Raw genomic sequence first — 18011 nt, forward strand, 5'->3', positions numbered from 1 at the left:
TTTCCTCTGCCTGGAATGCCTTCAGCTTCATTCCCCTTCCTCTGCCTCCTTGTTCTAACTCAAATGTCACCTCCTTTCTGGCAAAATTCCCTGCTTGCCCAAGCATGCCCATGTATTCCCATGCCGGTGCCCCTGAAATCATCATTGAAGCATCGTTACTAATTGTCTGTTATTGTCTAGTTGTGAGCTTCCTAAGGATAAGGTCACTGTGACGCCTTTGAGTTTGCTTCCACGCCAGTTTTTCCCAGGGAGGATTCTCAATCGATATTTGTTGAAGGAATAACCTCAGTAAGCAACCAACCAAATAATCGAATGTTGTCTACTATGTGTAAATTAATAGAATTCTTAGTGATACGTGGAGGAGGTAGAATAAAAGCTTGTATATTGGGAAGGGAATGATTAATTCAGTCCTTTCTATGAACTGCAACATGGTCAGATTTTCTGTGTTCCAATCCAGCTCAATTCACTTGCCATGTCTATACCAGCCTGAAGATAAGTCTACGCAGTGCCAGCTGAAGTGGATATTTGGAATTTGTTAGCCATATAGCTATGGTTGGCAAATCCAAATAGTCTAGACTCTACTGTATATTTTTAAAGAGTATGTATTATCCATTTAGCCCTTCTGTGGCCACCTAATTTACTAGGCCCATTTCCAAATCCATCCTTCCTTTTTCCACATCAACATGTGGCTCACCCTATTATGAAAAGGCCCCATTCACAGGAGACTCCACAGATGAACTTACTAGGGGTTCACATACTGTTACAGCTGAGTATACACTGAGTTGGCCACGGTCTGCAGGATATTGACCCAAAACAGTCCTGGTGGGCAACATAACCAGAAGAAAACCCCTTTACCCACTGGTGGAGTTAGAGATCAGGTTTTCTGGAAAGTCATGGCACTGTTGCATGACTTTTTCCTTGTAATGAGTCTGCCCTAAACACCAGAATGTTTTCTCCTTTCCTTGGGGATTTTTCTTTTCCCCCATTTCCCCCAAAGGAACTTTCTAGCATTTTAATTGATGGAACATGGGGCAGAGAGTCAGAACATCTGGGTTCCAGTCTCAGCCCTATTGCTGACTGAGGCATATCACTTTGTGTATCGGGGCCTGAGTTTTACTTGGTATGAAATAGTCTCCCTCTTTTGGCCGTTAACACACAACAGTTTGTTCTTAGAGCCTCATAATAAAGTAAATGCTCTGTTAATCCAAAATAGTTTGTCTTCTTTGGGATCTGATGACTGCAATCCCTATGGCTTATATGCAGCTGGGTTTCGGCAATTTTAAAAGGATATCCTTTCTTCTGTGCAGGAAAATAAAAAAGCTGAGCCAAATGTTGTCTTCCAGAGTTAGCGATTATCTTGGACTATAAGTTAGTCTCTTTTTTGTTTACCTTGCTGCTTACTTCTAGGAGGCAAAAATTTCTGTGACAGTATAGTCCTTCTACAAGACTATCACTGGTGGTATTCATTCCTTAGGAATGTGCTATAGATTTTAGGGTAATAGTAATTACTGGGGACTATGAAATAAGCCCAGTGAAATTGAGCTCCAGCTACAGCTGTTATTCAAGAAGCAGATTTGAGAGTAGGAATACAATTTTCATTTTATAGGCTTGTTTTGGTGACTTGGAAAACTTTTACTTGATCAAAGAGTAAGAATAAGGTGCTCTAATTGAAGTTGCTATATTAGACCTGCACTGGAACATTTTAATTATTATAATAGCATCATTTACATATATAATTTATAAAACTATTATATATAACTTACTAATTAATCCTAATCTGTAAAATTTACCTAAAAAATTGTCCTAATTTTATTAAATGTCCTATTATCATTCATACTGAATAACTATATAATTCCATCATTGAAATTCATTTTGTGCAAACAAATGGATTCTTTTCAAGTTAATGAATCATGAACTCATTAAATAATATATCACTGGAATTAACACTTCTTTCATTAATTACAATTTTAATATGGCCTCTACTAGGATTCATAATAAAGAGGGTATTTAAAGTAAAATGCAGCCCCTTATTCTTGATTAATGATGAGTTAGTTGTTGAATTTCCTAAATTCTCCTTTCCCCAGGCAAGAAAGTGAGGAGGAAGAAGGATTGGCGTGAACTTGGGGTTACAGTTCTGGCCAGTGATCCAAAGTTAGAGTGGGAAAGAAGAAAGTTTCCCATTGCTGTGGACACAAGGACAAGAAGTGTGTAACTCAAAAGGGAGTTTTGGTAGCAGAGCTTCCCCGAAATCCTCTAGGGCAGGTTCTCAATGGGATGATACTGACATTTTGGGAAGGATACCCTTGATCATGTGAAATCTGGAGATCTGCAGAACAGTTTACATCTCAGACCTTCACTAATGAAATGACAACTGCCCTTCCCAGCCCACCCTTGCCCCATTGCCTCAACAAGATGAACTATCCCACTCCTTTCCGAACACTTCCCAGCCTACCCGTGCCTTCATTCTCTTAAAACAAATTATGTAACTGCTAAGGCAATTAGTGAAATGATGGTTTTCCTACCAAATCACCAGGCCTCCCAACCTTATGCTATATTCCAAAGTAGGGTTTTTATGGAAAATGAGTCTGCCAAGGCAGCTTTGCTTGTGTTCTGAGTGTGACCGAAATCCTACTGTTGCCTAGAGTATGACTGATTACCCACCCGACTGATGCCTAGAAGTTCACTATTTTGGAGATACATCTTCTTTTTGTCAAGTGTGGTTCTTTCTCCCTTTTCCAGATGTTTGCCTGCAGCATCAAAGCACTAGATACCTTTGAGTGTATTAGTTTTCCAGGGCAATAAACCAGCCCAAACTTGGTGGCTCAGAACAGCAGATGTTTATTGCCTCACAGTTCTGGAGGTCAGGAGTCTGAAACCAAGGTATGGGCAGGGTCAGGCTGCTCCCAGAGCTCTGCAAGAGAAGCCACTTGATGCCTCTCTCCTAGATTCTTCTGGCTGCTGTCAATCCCTGCTCTTCCTTGAGCGGTGACTACCCTCCTATCTCTGCCTCCATCTCTACACAGGCCCCTTTCCTCTTTGAGTCTGACTGGGACAAATTTCCCTCTCTTTTCTCTTTTAAGCACTTTAGTCATTGGATTTAGGGCGCACCCTAAATTCAGGATGATCTCATTCCGATTCTTAACTTGATTGCATCTGCAAAGACTACTTTTCAAGTAAGGACCTATTCTCATATGGGGCATAGCTTTTGGGGTCCACTTCAATCCACTGTAAAAAGTGAGTTTAAAAGAAGAGAACTCAGAAAGACAGGTGGCAGGTGCTGAGGACACGCTTTCCAAATTTCCTCAGGTCCCCTAAGCCATCGGGTGCGCATTTACCTTTAGTTTGGGTTCCCAAGTTGGGGTCCTGAATCTTCTCTGTATGTGTTTATGTAGAGAATGTGAAGGGCAATGTCAGGAAGGGATGATCTTGGATACAAGTGCAGTGGCTTAAACAAAAAGGAGGTTTTTTCATCTCACATAACAGGACATTTGGAAATAGGGATGGCTTGGTGATCTCAACTTGTTAGGGCTTCTCTATAATTTTTCCTGGCTATTTCTTCATACATGTTTCTTCATAAGATGGCCGACTCAGCTCCATGTTGCAAAAGTATATTCAAGGCTGGAAAAAAGAAAAAGACAATGGTCGTTCTAGATATCTTTTATCCAAAAAAGGCAAAACCTTCTCTTGAGCCCCTGGCAGACATTTACTTTGCATTTTATTGGCCAGAACTATGTCAATGAGGACCACGAACCACAGCGGACACAGAAGAGGGAGGACAGGTCTCCCCAGCTTTTTGAAAGTTCACGGTATACACTGCTTCATGTTTACCAAAGACGTACATTAGGATCTGTTTGGAGTCACCAGCTGAAAGAGGTGATTACTTTTATGAGGAAAAGAGAAAAATGAAAATAACCATTTAGGATTTTGCAGCGAGCTGTTAGGGAGGCAGTGCACCCTTGAGCAGTGAGAATGGCCACGAGCTGCTTCCCCAGGAACTACGCTCAGCATCTCCCCATCAAGCCACCCGATCTTTGAATTGTATCTGTGAGCATCTGCACTTTATTTTGATGAACTGCACACATCCGCTGGTAAGATGTGTCCTAACACATCACAAAAACTTTAGAGAGGTTATTTTGGGGGTCTGGGGATGCTTAAAAATGTTTTCCATATGAATTAATGGTAACTGCTTTTTTTGGTTTACACCATCTCAGTTTACAAATGGCTTCATGGAAACGCTCTCTTTCTGAATAGTGGGGGAAACCCGTATTCAGCTTCGCTGGCCTCTACTGTGGAGGTGGCAAGAAGAAGGAATTCATCTATTGGGTCTGCTAATGAAACAAACTGCTAGAGGGAGAGAAGTTGCTTCCATTATTTTAGCAGCATGTCTCCTTCGTATATCTGGACAAGAGGAACAAAGGACAAGAAGAACAGTGACGTAGGAGAGCAGGATTCCAGCGCTTGTTGCACCATAACTCGCCTTTGAATAGGTGATCTCAGCTAACTGGACCAGACGGCGTCTCATGTTATCTCTAACTGAAAATTTATGCTTCTTTCAATCCGTTATCCAGAGGGTATTTCTTTTTGGTACTTTTATAACTGCAGTGATGTCTTTCTATTTATTTGCCACATCTAGGAGCATAATTACCATTGATGGAAGCAGAACGAACTATGGACATAAAACTCCTTTATTCCATGAAGCATGCTTATACGGAAGCTGAGGAGAGAAAATTAATCTTTTTATTTTATTCTTCATATCTGTTTATATATTCGTTTTTTAATCAAGGTGTGCCAACTTGTTCAGAAGAGAGCTAAGGCTAGAAATGGCTGCAAACATCGAAAGGTTTATTTCAAAGCAATTGCAAAATTTGGCCAGAGCCTAATAATTTCTGAAATGCCACTTTTTGGTTGGTTGCCAAATGAGTCTCTGGCCTTTTTTTGAAGACAAAGGATGTGCCCTTCCTCAGAGCAAACCTGAGTCAATCGCTTGCAGGCTGCATTGTTTTCTTGCTGGGCCCTGGTGAGTAAGACATCTTCTTGCTGAGGAAAGAGAGGCCCCACTCTCATCTTCTTCAAAGGACTGATTTATGAGGCTATTCTGACGGTGTGGAATAATTGTCCGTGGAAGTACATGAACTCAATCAGGCAGGAAGTAAGGCCCTGAAATTAAATCAAAGATTGTGGCAGCATCTCTATCTGCTTTTGCAAAACTCATGAAAGACTGGGTTTCATTTCTCATGGTATGAAAAATCAGTAAGCAAGGAGTGGCTTCGGTCATTTAAGTGCAGTATGACTAAAATTGCCCTAGGAGAACCCCAAATGGAATTCTGACAGTCATTAAATTCTGACAATTTAAAAAGCACACAGGTAAGTGAAATATATATTCTGCTGAAACTGTTCTTAAAGTACCTTTTTACCTGACATGGAAACTTCAAATATTTGATGTTTGTGTAGTGAATGGGGGAAATATCGCAAAAAAGTCTTGTAGATAAAGTCTATTGCAGTATGCAAGAGTAATGAGATGAGCTACGTATAAGCCTATCTATGCTGTTCTTGACTCAGGCCTATTCCTCCACGTCCACTCCAGTCCTGACTCTTGAGTATATTTTCTCATCTTTCAGCATATTGTCTCCAACCAAGGGCATTAAAGGATTACATGGCTGAAATGCTCCTCCAGTTTCTGTGTCCTAATTAGTTCGAGTGTGGCTCAATGGTACCAGTCTTCCTAGTGAGAGATGTAAGGAAGTGGTATTCAAGCTCTTACAGTAATATAAGGAAAAACAACCTAAAGTGTGTTCAATTTTCATTAAAAAAGAAAGCGATACCTTCATATAGCTTTATTTGGACATCTATATATTTTGATCATAAGAAGTTTTAAAGAATATAATTTTTAAGTATTTCCTAAGAACATTAATTCAGGCATATTTGTAACATTGACATCCAAAAATGAAATGGTTACTTCAATCTTTTAAATGTACCCAATAAAATTTAGATTACTTAACAATTTGATATTTATGATCATCCATTATTATAGAAACATGCCCCTCTTGGGGCACCTGGGTGGCTCAGTGGGTTAAAGCCTCTGCCTTTGGCTCAGGTCATGAACCTAGGCTCCTGGGATCAAGCCCTGCATTGGGCTCTCTGCTCAGCGGGAAGCCTGCTTCTCACTCACCCCCTCTCTCTGCCTACTTATGATCTCTGTCTGTCAAATAATTAATTTTTAAAAATCTTATAAAGAATTTGCTGCTTCGATTAAAAAAAAAAGAAACATGCCCTCTTAATTGCATAAAATTTTATATTGTTCCTTTTTTATGTAAATTTATATTTCCATTCCACTTTTTCATATTTTTATGTTCAAAAATCTTTTATTAGTCACCCTATAACTTTAAGAAATATATATATATTTAAATATGACATTTTGAAATCTCATAATCATGGGTTTTTATTATTTAAAATATTATGAATTAAGATAATTATATTAGCATACTACTGACCCAAACAACATAAATAATGACACTCTTATTTATATTTATTTTAAGTATAAAAGCAAAACTGTAACAAAGATATATTTTTTAATAAGATGCATTGAACCTGAGGGGTACCTAGGTGGTTCAGCTACCTAAGGGTTAGACTCTTGATTTTTGGCTCGGGTCATGATTTCAGGGTCATGAGTGGAGCCCAGCATGGGCTCCATGTTGGGCTCCCCCTGGGTGTGGAGGCTGCTTAAGATTCTCTTTCCCTCTCCTTCTACCACTCCCCCCAACTCCTGCTCTCTCTCCCTCTCTCTCTCAAAAAAAAAAAAAAAAATTAATTGAACTTAAAAAAAAAAAAAAAGTCCATAAGCCCATGAACAAATATCACAATATTACAATGTTACTTATTGTTAAGCAGAGTTCATCCTTATGGTGATTCTATTTTTTGTTTTTGTGGTTGTAAGCACTAAAAAGACTTGTTTGCATAGATAAATAGATAAGAATGGAAGGATTTTTTAATACAAAAATATCATTCAATTCCTTTAACATTTTCTGAGTTATATAATTGCATAGGGACCTTCCATAAAAACAAAACAAAAACATTTCTAGTGATCTGTCTTTAATAACTTGATTAGGTCTTCCTTCAATTTTGTTGATAGCAATGATGTGGAAACCACACGAATCACCAAAGAATGTGTTAGCCACTAGGAAGATTACTCACTCTTTTAAAAATAAGTCCATTCATATCTTCTGCCCATTTTTTGATATGATTATCTGTTTTGTGTGTGTTGAGTTTGAAGAGTTCTTTATAGATCCTGGTTATCAACCTTTTGTCTGTACTGTCATTTGCAAATATCTTCTCCCATTCTGTGGGTTGTCTCTTTGTTTTCTTGAATGTTTCCTTTGCTGTGCAGAAGCTTTTGATTTTGATGAAGTCCCAAAAGTTTATTTTCACTTTTGTTTCCTTTGCCTTTGGAGACATATCTTGAAAGAAGTTGCTGTGGCTGATATCGAAGAGATTACTGCCTATGTTCTCCTCTAGGATTCTGATTGATTCCTGTCTCACGTTGAGGCCTTTTATCCATTTTGAGTTTATCCTTGTGTATGGTTTAAGAGAATGGTCGAGTTTCATTCTTTACATATAGCTGTCCAGTTTTCCCAGGACCATTTATTGAAGAGACTGTCTTTTTTCCACTGTATATTTTTTCCTGTTTTGTTGAAGATTATTTGACCATAGAGTTGAGGGTCCATATCTGGGCTCTCTACTCTGTTTCACTGGTCTATATGTCTGTTTTTATGCCAGTACCATGCTGTCTTGGTGATCACAGCTTTGTAGTAAAGCTTGAAATCAGGTAACGTGATGCTGCCAGTTTTATTTTTGTTTTTCAACATTTCCTTAGCGATTCAGGGTCTCTCCTGATTCCATACAAATTTTTGGATTATTTGCTCCAGCTCTTTGAAAAATGCCGGTGGAATTTTGATTGGAATGGCATTAAAAGTATAGATTGCTCTAGGCAGTATAGACAATTTAACAGTGTTTATTCTTCCGATCCAAGAGCATGGAATGGTCTTCCATCTTTTTGTGTCTTCTTCAATTTCTTTCATGAGGGTTCTGATAATCATATCAAAAAATGGGCAGAAGATATGAACAGACACTTCTCCAATGAAGACATACAAATGGCTATCAGACACATGAAAAAATGTTCATCATCACTAGCCATCAGGGAGATTCAAATTAAAACCACATTGAGATATTGCCTCACACCAGTTAGAATGGCCAAAATTAGCAAGACAGGAAACAACATGTATTGGAGGGGATGTGGAGAAAGGGGAACCCTCTTCCACTGTTGGTGGGAATGCAAGTTGGTGCAGCCTCTTTGGAGAACAGTGTGGAGATTCCTCAAGAAATTAAAAATAGAGCTTCACTATGACCCTGCAATTGCACTACTGGGTAATTATCCCAAAGATACAGATGTCGTGAAAAGAAGGGCCATCTGTACCCCAATGTTCATAGCAGCAATGGCCATGGTCGCCGAACTGTGGAAAGAACCAAGATGCCCTTCAACGGACGAATGGATAAGGAAGATGTGGTCCATATACACTATGGAGTATTATGCCTCCATCAGAAAGGATGAATACCCAACTTTTGTAGCAACATGGACTGGACTGGAAGAGATTATGCTGAGTGAAATAAGTCAAGCAGAGAGAGTCAATTATATGCTTTCACTTATTTGTGGAGCATAACAAATAGCATGGAGGACAAGGGGAGTTAGAGAGGAGAAGGGGGTTGGGGGAAATTGGAAGGGGAGGTGAACCATGAGAGACTATGGACTCTGAAAAACAATCTGAGGGGTTTGAAGCGGCGGGGCGTGGGAGGTTGGGGGAACCAGGTGGTGGGTCTTAGAGAGGGCATGGATTGCATGGAGCACTGGGTGTGGTGCAAAAATAATGAATACTGTTATGCTGAAAATAAACTAAAAAATAATCAGTCCAATATTTCAATTTGGTCCTTGATTTATTGCCCTGGTGGTTTTTACATGGAGGAAGGGCCAGGGTCAGATTCAGAAGGCCAGCATCAATCCTACTGGGCTTGGAGCTGCCAGGCGCTCTCCTTTCTTGTGCTATCTTCACAGAACTCTACACATAAGAAATTGTACAGAGCAAGAGGGTTGTGGTACTGCTTGCACAAGGTGGACAAAACTCAAGACTTGTACTCAGTGTACCACACATTAACAACCTGGAACATAGCTGGATCACAAAGAATATGAAAGAATATGGAAAGTAGGTCTTTGGAGAAATTGTTAAAGAAACTTTAGTCGGGATTAGAAAAGGCATAGGAAAACATAGTTTGTCTATACATAATTCAGGGAGAGACTAAGAGAGTTCAGGGTCCTGCTGGGAAGCAAAACTGGGATCAGGAGGAACTTTGGACAACTATCACTCCCAATGACACAATAGGAATCCTCACTCCTGTTACCGCCAGAGATAAGCAGAGACTATATTATTTTTGTTAAGGAGGGTCTATGGAAAAGCTCTTCATCATGTAGTGGGGTGGACCAAATGACTTACAGGATTGGATCCTTTCCACTTTTGAGATCTACGTACCTTAGCCTAGAGAAAACAGAAGTGTTCTAAGAGCTGCAATCCCCAGCAGCAGGAGTAGAGCAGGATCTGTGTTGAAATAGTAATATGTTTTCTATTCATAAAATGTGTTGCCAGTTACCTAACGTAGTGGAACACTATTTGAGCTCTTTGTCTGGTAGTGTGGGTGGATTTGCATGGATTAACCACACTGCTCTATCTAATCCCCTTTGTGGCCAAGGGCATGAAGTTCTGAGACTACTGGGTTTGGAAGTACAGTCTGTGGCTAAGGCATAGAACCAAGACAGGCTGCCCACTTGGGGATCAAAGCAAGACATTTGGCTGTACTCAACCAGTTCTCAGACCAATTTAGCTAACCACAAGTGCTTTTCTTACAATTAACCTCAACTCAGGGGGTGGGAGGGGGGGGGTTGAGCTTCATTTAAATGCTCTACTGGATACTAAGACCGTCAGTAGTCAAACATTTAGTTATCTAAGTAGGTATGTGAATGATTATCAATTCTGGGAGGCTCCAAGTGTTTCTGAGACATCTTTTTTTTTTTTTTTTAATATTTATTTATGTATTTTAGAGAGAGTGGGAAGGGGCAGAGGGAGAGAGAATCCCATACAGACTCCAAGCTGAGTACGGAGCCCTAGTGGGGCTCAGGACCCTGAGATCACAACCTGGGCCAAAACTAACAGTCAGAGGTTTAACGGCCTGCACCGCCCAGGCGCACTTGGCTCATCTTGTTTTGAGTATGTCTCTGGGTTGCCATTTGTGCACTTGTGGCTTACTATTTGCCTGCATGTTCTCCAGGTGTTATAATTAATACATTCATTTTTTCTGCACTCTACAATGCTTTTACGTGCCATGATTTCACTTAACCTCATCAGATATGCTCCGTGACCGGACTTTGTTCCTGTGCATCGTGCAGCTATATCTTCCCCAAACTGAAGTCTCCAAATGACAAATGGGCAATTCAGCCCATTTGTTTGCGTTTCAAAATTCATAGACAGTGCTTAAATGGTGTACAAACAAGTCCTAATATAAATGACATTATTATTTAATATGCAACGTTTTATTTTAATTTTTAACATACATATATTTTTATTTGAGTGGAAATGTAACTTCTTCCTTTTTTTTTTTTTAAAGATTTTATTTATTTATTTGAAAGACAGAGATCACAAGTAGGCAGAGAGGCAGGCAGAGAGAGAGAGAGAGAGAGAGAGGAGGAAGCAGGCTCCCTGCTGAGCAGAGAGCCCGATGAGATGTGGGGCTTGATCCCAGCACGCTGGGATCATGACCTGAGCCCAAGGCAGACGCTTAACAACTGAGCCACCCAGGTGCCCTATAACTTGCATTTTTAGATTTAAGTAGTTACTTGTATCCAAATTATACACTTCCAGATTTTAAAGTCTGAGCTTGTTGAGGGAATAGCAGTCCCCAAACACCACCTTCCCACTATTTCCTGCTCCCCAAAGTTAATCACTAAAATTTTTAGCTACTTATCTTGGTATTTACAGTTTTATTTCTTGGCAGTATGCTTAGAGTGTATTCTTCTTCTTTTTTTGTTTAAGTATTATTTGTTGACCCCCCATGCACACAGGTGAGCTCATGCACACACACACTCATACATTCTTATAAACCTTCATCTTCTTTCCATCCTACAGGTATAGTCATAGAGTAATTTGAGTAGATCAATATTCAGTGTTTACATTACTATGAGTATGCACACATTATTCACATTTGAGCAATGTGGGAACTCTATGATTAGTTTTTCTTTCCTGCAACCCTTCCTGTTTTCCCTGAACTTAAAAGTTATCTTTTTGGTTTATTTATTTGCTTGCTCATTTTTCTGTAGACTTATCACAAATGCATCTTTAAACTCTTCCAAACCAGTGTAAATCTAAATTCAATAGTCTTAAAGATAGGCATTTCACCAACTTCATCTTTTTAAAGGAAATCTTTGATAAATATGTTAAGGAAATAAATATTTTAAAAGGATTTGGGGTTGATCTATTCTGACTTTGTCATTTATATATACAACATATCATTCATATAGTATATATACCTTATATATGTAATTTATTCTGGTTGGGTGTGTCAAACCAAATTATGATTGCATTCTATCCACCCTACTGCATATTTCTTACTATTTTGCATACAACCAGTGCTCAGTAAAATTTCCAGGTAAATACTGAATAAACATATCTAAAGGTTGAGTTGTCTTACAATAGTTTTCCTTGCCTCTGTGCTCTTTATACATCTCAACAACAGCAAAACACAGAATCTTCCAAAATTTGAGAAACACATTTTTATTCTGTGAAGCCCTTTGGGAAAGCTCTTGTTGAGTCCGGTGGGTTAGAAATGAAACTGTAGTGACTCTAACAGGAATAATTCTCACTCACCTCTCTCATACAGGTACTTAGGAGTCGTTGAAATTTGCTATCTTTCCTTCTCATCACCTCTCTACTCATGCCCACTCTGATCTGTATCTAGCAAACCCATTGTGCAAATAATATATATTTCCTGGCCCATTAAAAAAAAAAAATCTTTCCAACCCCTTTCATTTCTCCTCCTGTAATAACCATTTCCTATTGTTGCTTTGACTTACTTTGTAACCACCAGTAATGTCGACAGCATTACTGACCTGTAGAGCTGTAGTGGCCCAGGGAAGGGATGGGAGTCTGCTTGCTCTGGCAAGAAGCTCAAGCCCAGCCACCCAATTCCCCCGAGGTGGGATCTTTCTCTGGTGTACAAGTTATAACGAGATAGGGTGACTATACATACTTCATGAAGTGATTTTTATCATGAACCACAAAAGAATTCTAACAATTGCTAGAGCAAGGACAAAGGATTGTGATGTGCCACTAGTTATTCAATTGGATTTTCAAATCTGCAAACTATCTATGAACATAATAGGTGGAATAAGAATGGGAAAAATGAGAAGGTTTTACATGCACCTGTATGAGAACTTATTTCATTTCATTTCAAAGCACTTTTCAGATATTCCTCTGTTGTTATTCTTCACATTTAGGGATGTGTTCTTTGATCCAAGCCCTCTTGTCTGTTATTTCAGTAATTCACACAACAGAGATGGATGAGCACAAGCTCACACACATCTGGTTGAGTGGGTGCAGTTGACTTCTGAGCCAATTTCATAGCTCTCTCCTCAAGACACACCCGTAAGTTCTACCTGATGGCTGTTTTCAGCATCTGTAATGTGGTTAAAAGATTTGGGTTTCCATGATGTACAAAAAAAGTATGAATAAGTATTTGTGTAATAAGTATTTGTATAATGGTCCTTGTTTAAAAAAACTTCATGACAGAACTTTAACCAGGCATGTCAAAAACCCAAAGCTATAAATGTTCATATTTCCACTAATAGCCTTTAGGAAACATCTTTATAAATGATGATACTCTTAAGTTCTCAGTCTGTTTCTATTATCATTGTACATATAGTGCCCTGTACCTGCTTGGTGCTCAATAATTATTTGTTGAATGAAGGGATCATCGGGTTTCTGTATTAAGTAATGCCAGTAAAAATTGCCTTCTTTATTAAGTTCCTCAATATGAAATCCAATGGACACATCTCAACTTTTATAGGTCTGATCCACTGCATTTCAAGTGTTGATTACTCCTTCATCCTCAGTGATTTCACATTCTTTGGCCTCTTTCAGCAAGTAATTTCTGTTATCTTTTCAGTCGTCATTGGTGGCTCTTCTTTTACTCCGTAAACATTAATGTTCTTCAGAATTTCTGACAGCATCTGCTCTTCTCACTCTGAATTCTTTCCTAGGGCCATCTTATCCAAGATAATTATCAATTATAGGTTACATGTGGCACATGGGAAAATGAGAAAAAAGAAGTGAGTCCAGGAGAATTTATTTTTCTTTCATGTGACAGGTAGGCTGTCCTATGCTAGTGTAGTGGCTCAGGGATGTTGGGGCTGATAACTGTTGGTCTTTCTCTCCTGGTCAGTCACAATATAGCTGCTGGAACTCCAAAATCTGTAGATGTTCTGTAGATATTCAGGCATCAGGAGGATAGGAAAAGGACAAGAGCTAGTTGAATCTATCACCTTTCTTAGGAGTATTTAAAGAATCTCTCCTCAATAACATGAACTTACTTTTCACTAGCCCAAATCTGTCACATAGCTATACCCATCCACAAAGAGCACTGGAAAACAATTTGCTTTATTTTAAAAATAGGATTCTGCTAGTAAGGAAGAAGAGCTCTAACAACTTTTATATTCTGATGACTCCAAATTATTGCTTTAGCACTGACTTCTCCTCTAGATTTAAGCTCATTCATCCAAATGCTTACTAGATGTCTACACCAGTACAAAAAGTCCCAATGGTCTTCCAATCCCAACATGTTAGATCCCTAAATTTTATCTCCATCTTATAGTTGCTTTCTTTCCCTCATCACCTCATCTACATTCACTGTAGATTTATTTTATACCTGCTCCTTGCCAGGCACCATATTAAGAGGTGGCTTTGTGAACATGAATGTGATATACTGCCCATCTAGAGGAATATAGAATCTACCTAAAGGAATCCACAAGTGGGTGACGTCAAGTGCTACCCAGATCCCCCTTTGGGATTGCCCTCCTTCTTCCAGCTGCTGGGAGTGTTGGATGTTCATTCTCCCAGAATTGCTCTAAATTGAAGAGGGAAGCTTCCTTGTCTATCATCAAGTACACTTCTCACAAGCAGCTGGTTGAAGTAAGAGCACAAAGCTTCTCCTTCTTAGGTGGGGCAAAGGTGAAGAATTGTCCCAGCCACAGAGCTTGCTATGAGGTTTATGAGGCTTTTGAAGTGATTGCATCACAACTGGACTCCTCTCTCTATTCATCTTACTTCATTCACTCACTCACAGGCATTGTTTCTGTACTTCCCAAATGCAAAACTAGTACTAGTCTGTTTTCCAGTGAATCCGATTTGCAACAGTGTATCAGGATTGGTACTACAAAGTAGAAACTAAAACGTCATTTTGAAGATGAATGTCTAGTAATATATATACTCCTTCACTTAGGTAATAATGAGAGCCCTGAAATGCTATAATGGGACTACTGTTCCAACTTTCACAGTTGGAGAACTGGAATGCATTGTGGTATATAAGAATGAACTGGTGGGGCAGGGAACTGTTTGAGGAAGTAGTTATTAAAGAATCATTGAGATAGTGGACTGTCACTGGAGGCCACTGATGCACTGGAGAAAGACAAGGGCAAGCTAAGGCTGATGAATCAACAGCTCAAGCGAAGTGTGAAAACCGGAGTCTCCTTGTCAGCCAATAATGAAAATCTCATCTGCAACTAGAGGGCAGAGAAAAGTGAGAATCAGACTCATCACTGAATTATAAGAACAGCAGAATTCTTGAGGTTGAATTCTCAATCTCAGCAATTCAGCTAAACAGAGTCCAGGGTGTTACTTGGGAAAGAGTGGGACACTGAAACTGGGTTGGGGACATCTGGATCAATGCATTAAAAAGTCTTGAATCCCCATGTCCCTTTGTATTTTCTGGTTCCACAGAAGTGGCCCCCTCTTCCCTATGAAACTCTAGCTCTTCCTCCTCTCTGCTTGTAGATAATGGTGAAGGTTCTAACTTGCAAGACTACATGAACTCCTTTCAGTATGTATCCCCATGTCTCTTCCTCGATACAGAAGAATAACTATAGCTAAGTCAAAACATAATATAGATTAGGAAGCCCTGAGTTGCTAAGGGAGGAAAGGCACGATATCACAAAGAAGCTGCAGTATCTAGCTAGGGGTGTATGTATGAGACTAAAGATGTTGATCAAGAGGGGGCAGAGCATAAAGTCAGAAAAAGAAAACCTTGTCAATATGGGAGCACTTCCACAATATAGGATTTAATACCCTGGCAGGGACCCCAAGAACCTGGAAAGATGTGCAGATGGGCTGGCTCTTGGAAGTTAGAAGAAAATGATGGCTCAAGTTTGGTGAAGTAGAAATGCCAGAACTGCCATGATTGAGAGTGGAAGAAGGTACTGAAAGGCTCAGAAAACTGACATGTTAGACTAGATGTAATAGATGAGGTGGGAAAGCCCAACAGCCAACACTCTTCTGCGAGATGGCCTAGAGGATACCCTATTTAGTACAGTACATTGGTGAAAAGACAACCTACTAAATGGAAGAAGATATTTGCAATGACATAGCTGATAAAGGGTTAGTATCCAAAATATATAAAGAACTTATACAGCTCAACACCAAAAAACAAATAACCCAACTAAAAATGGGCAGTAGACATGAATAGACATTTCTCCAAAGAAGACATCCAGATATACCAACGGATACATGAAAAGATGCTCAGCATCATTCATTATCAGGAAAATGCAAGTCAAAACCACAGTGAGCTATCACCTTATACCTGTCAGAATGGTTAAAATCAAAAAGTTAAGAAACAACAAGATTGGCAAGGATGTGGAGAAAAAGGAGCCCTTGTGTACTATTGGTGGAAACACAAACTGGTACAGCCACTTGGAAAACAGTACGGTGGTTCCTCAAAAAATTAAAAATAGAACTATCCTTTTTCCAGTAATTGCACTACTGGGTAAAAAAATATGAAAATGCTAATTCAAAGATTCAAAGAGATATATGCACCCCAATGTTTATAGCAGCATTATTCACAGTAGCCAGACTATGGAAGCCATCCAAGTATCCATCAATAGATGAATAAATAAAGAAGATATGGTATATATATATATATATATATATATATATATATATATATGAATATATATGTAGGAATATTACCCAGACATAAAAAGGAATGAAATCTTGCCATTTCCACAACATGCTAGGTGAAATAAGCCTGTCAAAGGAAGATAAATACCACATGATTTCATTCATATGTGGGATTTAAGAAACAAAATAAATGAACAAAAGAAAAAAAAGAGACAAACCAAAAAACAGACTCTTAATTATGGAGAACCAACAGACGGTTATCAGAGGGGATGTGGAGTGGGGGGTGGATGGGTGAAATAGGTGAAGGAGATTAAGAATATACTTATATTGATGAGCACTGAGTAATACATGGGTTTGTTGAATCACTATATATTGTACACTGAAAACTAACATCACACTGCATGTTTACTACACTTTAATTAAATTAAAAAAAATATGTATCTTAAAAATGCAGTGGTCAAAGTGGCACCACCATTACAAGGATGATTATTCTCTACTGGCCTGGACTGATGGTAGGAGTTACTCTTACAGAACTTGGCTTTCAGATAGCCATGCGGATGATGGGGTCCCAGAAATAATAAGGACCAGGTGGCACTGCTTAACCAGAAGGCAGGTGGGCATAATTTCATAATAAGTGTTGAAGTTGGAGGAGCAGCCAGAAAGCTTAACCTGTAGAGAGTCATGGAGATGGTTAACAGAACACAGCATCTCCAGGGGCAAGATAGAAGGACAGCCAACAAGAGTATTGCTCAATCTAGTTATTAAAAAGAAATTGAGTATGGATAATCAGAAGGCTGAGGGCAGCTGCTCGCCAAAATAGTCATGAGTCTTTTCCCAATTTATAGGCTAGATCCCCAGTAGGAAGGATGTTGTTTCTGATCCAATGTCTCATAATGGTTCATCTGTTAGTTGTTGCGCAAAAGACAAAATATCTCCTAAGAGCATGTATACTCAAACTCAAACACACACATCACAAATCATGATCCAAAAGCAGTTCTCAAGATGAGATTTTACCTCATGTACTCATACTTGAAATTAAAAAAAAAAACAAAAAACAAAAAACAAAAAGCAAAAAACATAAAGGAAAGAAAAATATGGGATTGGGTCTATAAGTTTAGAGTGAGATATACTGTAGGCCTCTTTTTCTCTTTCTCTCTTTTCTCTTCTATCATAACTTAGATTAGACTGGGGATTTTCAAAATTGACCTTCCAAGAGGACTGTAAGTTTGATTGGCTAAAGGGTATGAGGGAGGGCCATAAACAGGCAGGGGAGTAAAGGGAAGAGAGCACTCCTTGAACTGAGTTGTTTAGAATGCCTGAAAATAGAGTTTATGCACACTATGGACTGAGCCGTCAGTTAATTCATTCAATGTTTGAGTACCTTCTGTGACCAGGCACTGTTTAGGTTTTGAGAACTCAAGTTGAGTAAGATGTGGTTCATGCTCTCCTGCAGCTTCTACCGAGAAGCAGAGACCAGCAAACCAAAGATTATATTTCAGTGTGAACTGATCCAAAGGAGATAGTGGTTCAGCAGTGGCTTGGCCATGTGCTGATTCATGATATTTTTCTTCTCTGCATCCAAAGAAAATATCAGTACCCACCTCTGAGGCTCATTTTTGTAGGTAAAATGCAGTAAAGCACATGAAGTACTTAGCAGAGTGCCTGGCACATTGTAAGTGCTCTGCTAATTTTCTTTTATTATCTTCACTACTGTTGTTGCTATCATTATTGTTGATATCATTAGTGAACTAA

This window comes from Mustela nivalis, assembly GCF_964662115.1.
Source record: "Mustela nivalis genome assembly, chromosome: 11".
Classification (NCBI taxonomy): Eukaryota; Metazoa; Chordata; class Mammalia; order Carnivora; family Mustelidae; genus Mustela; species Mustela nivalis.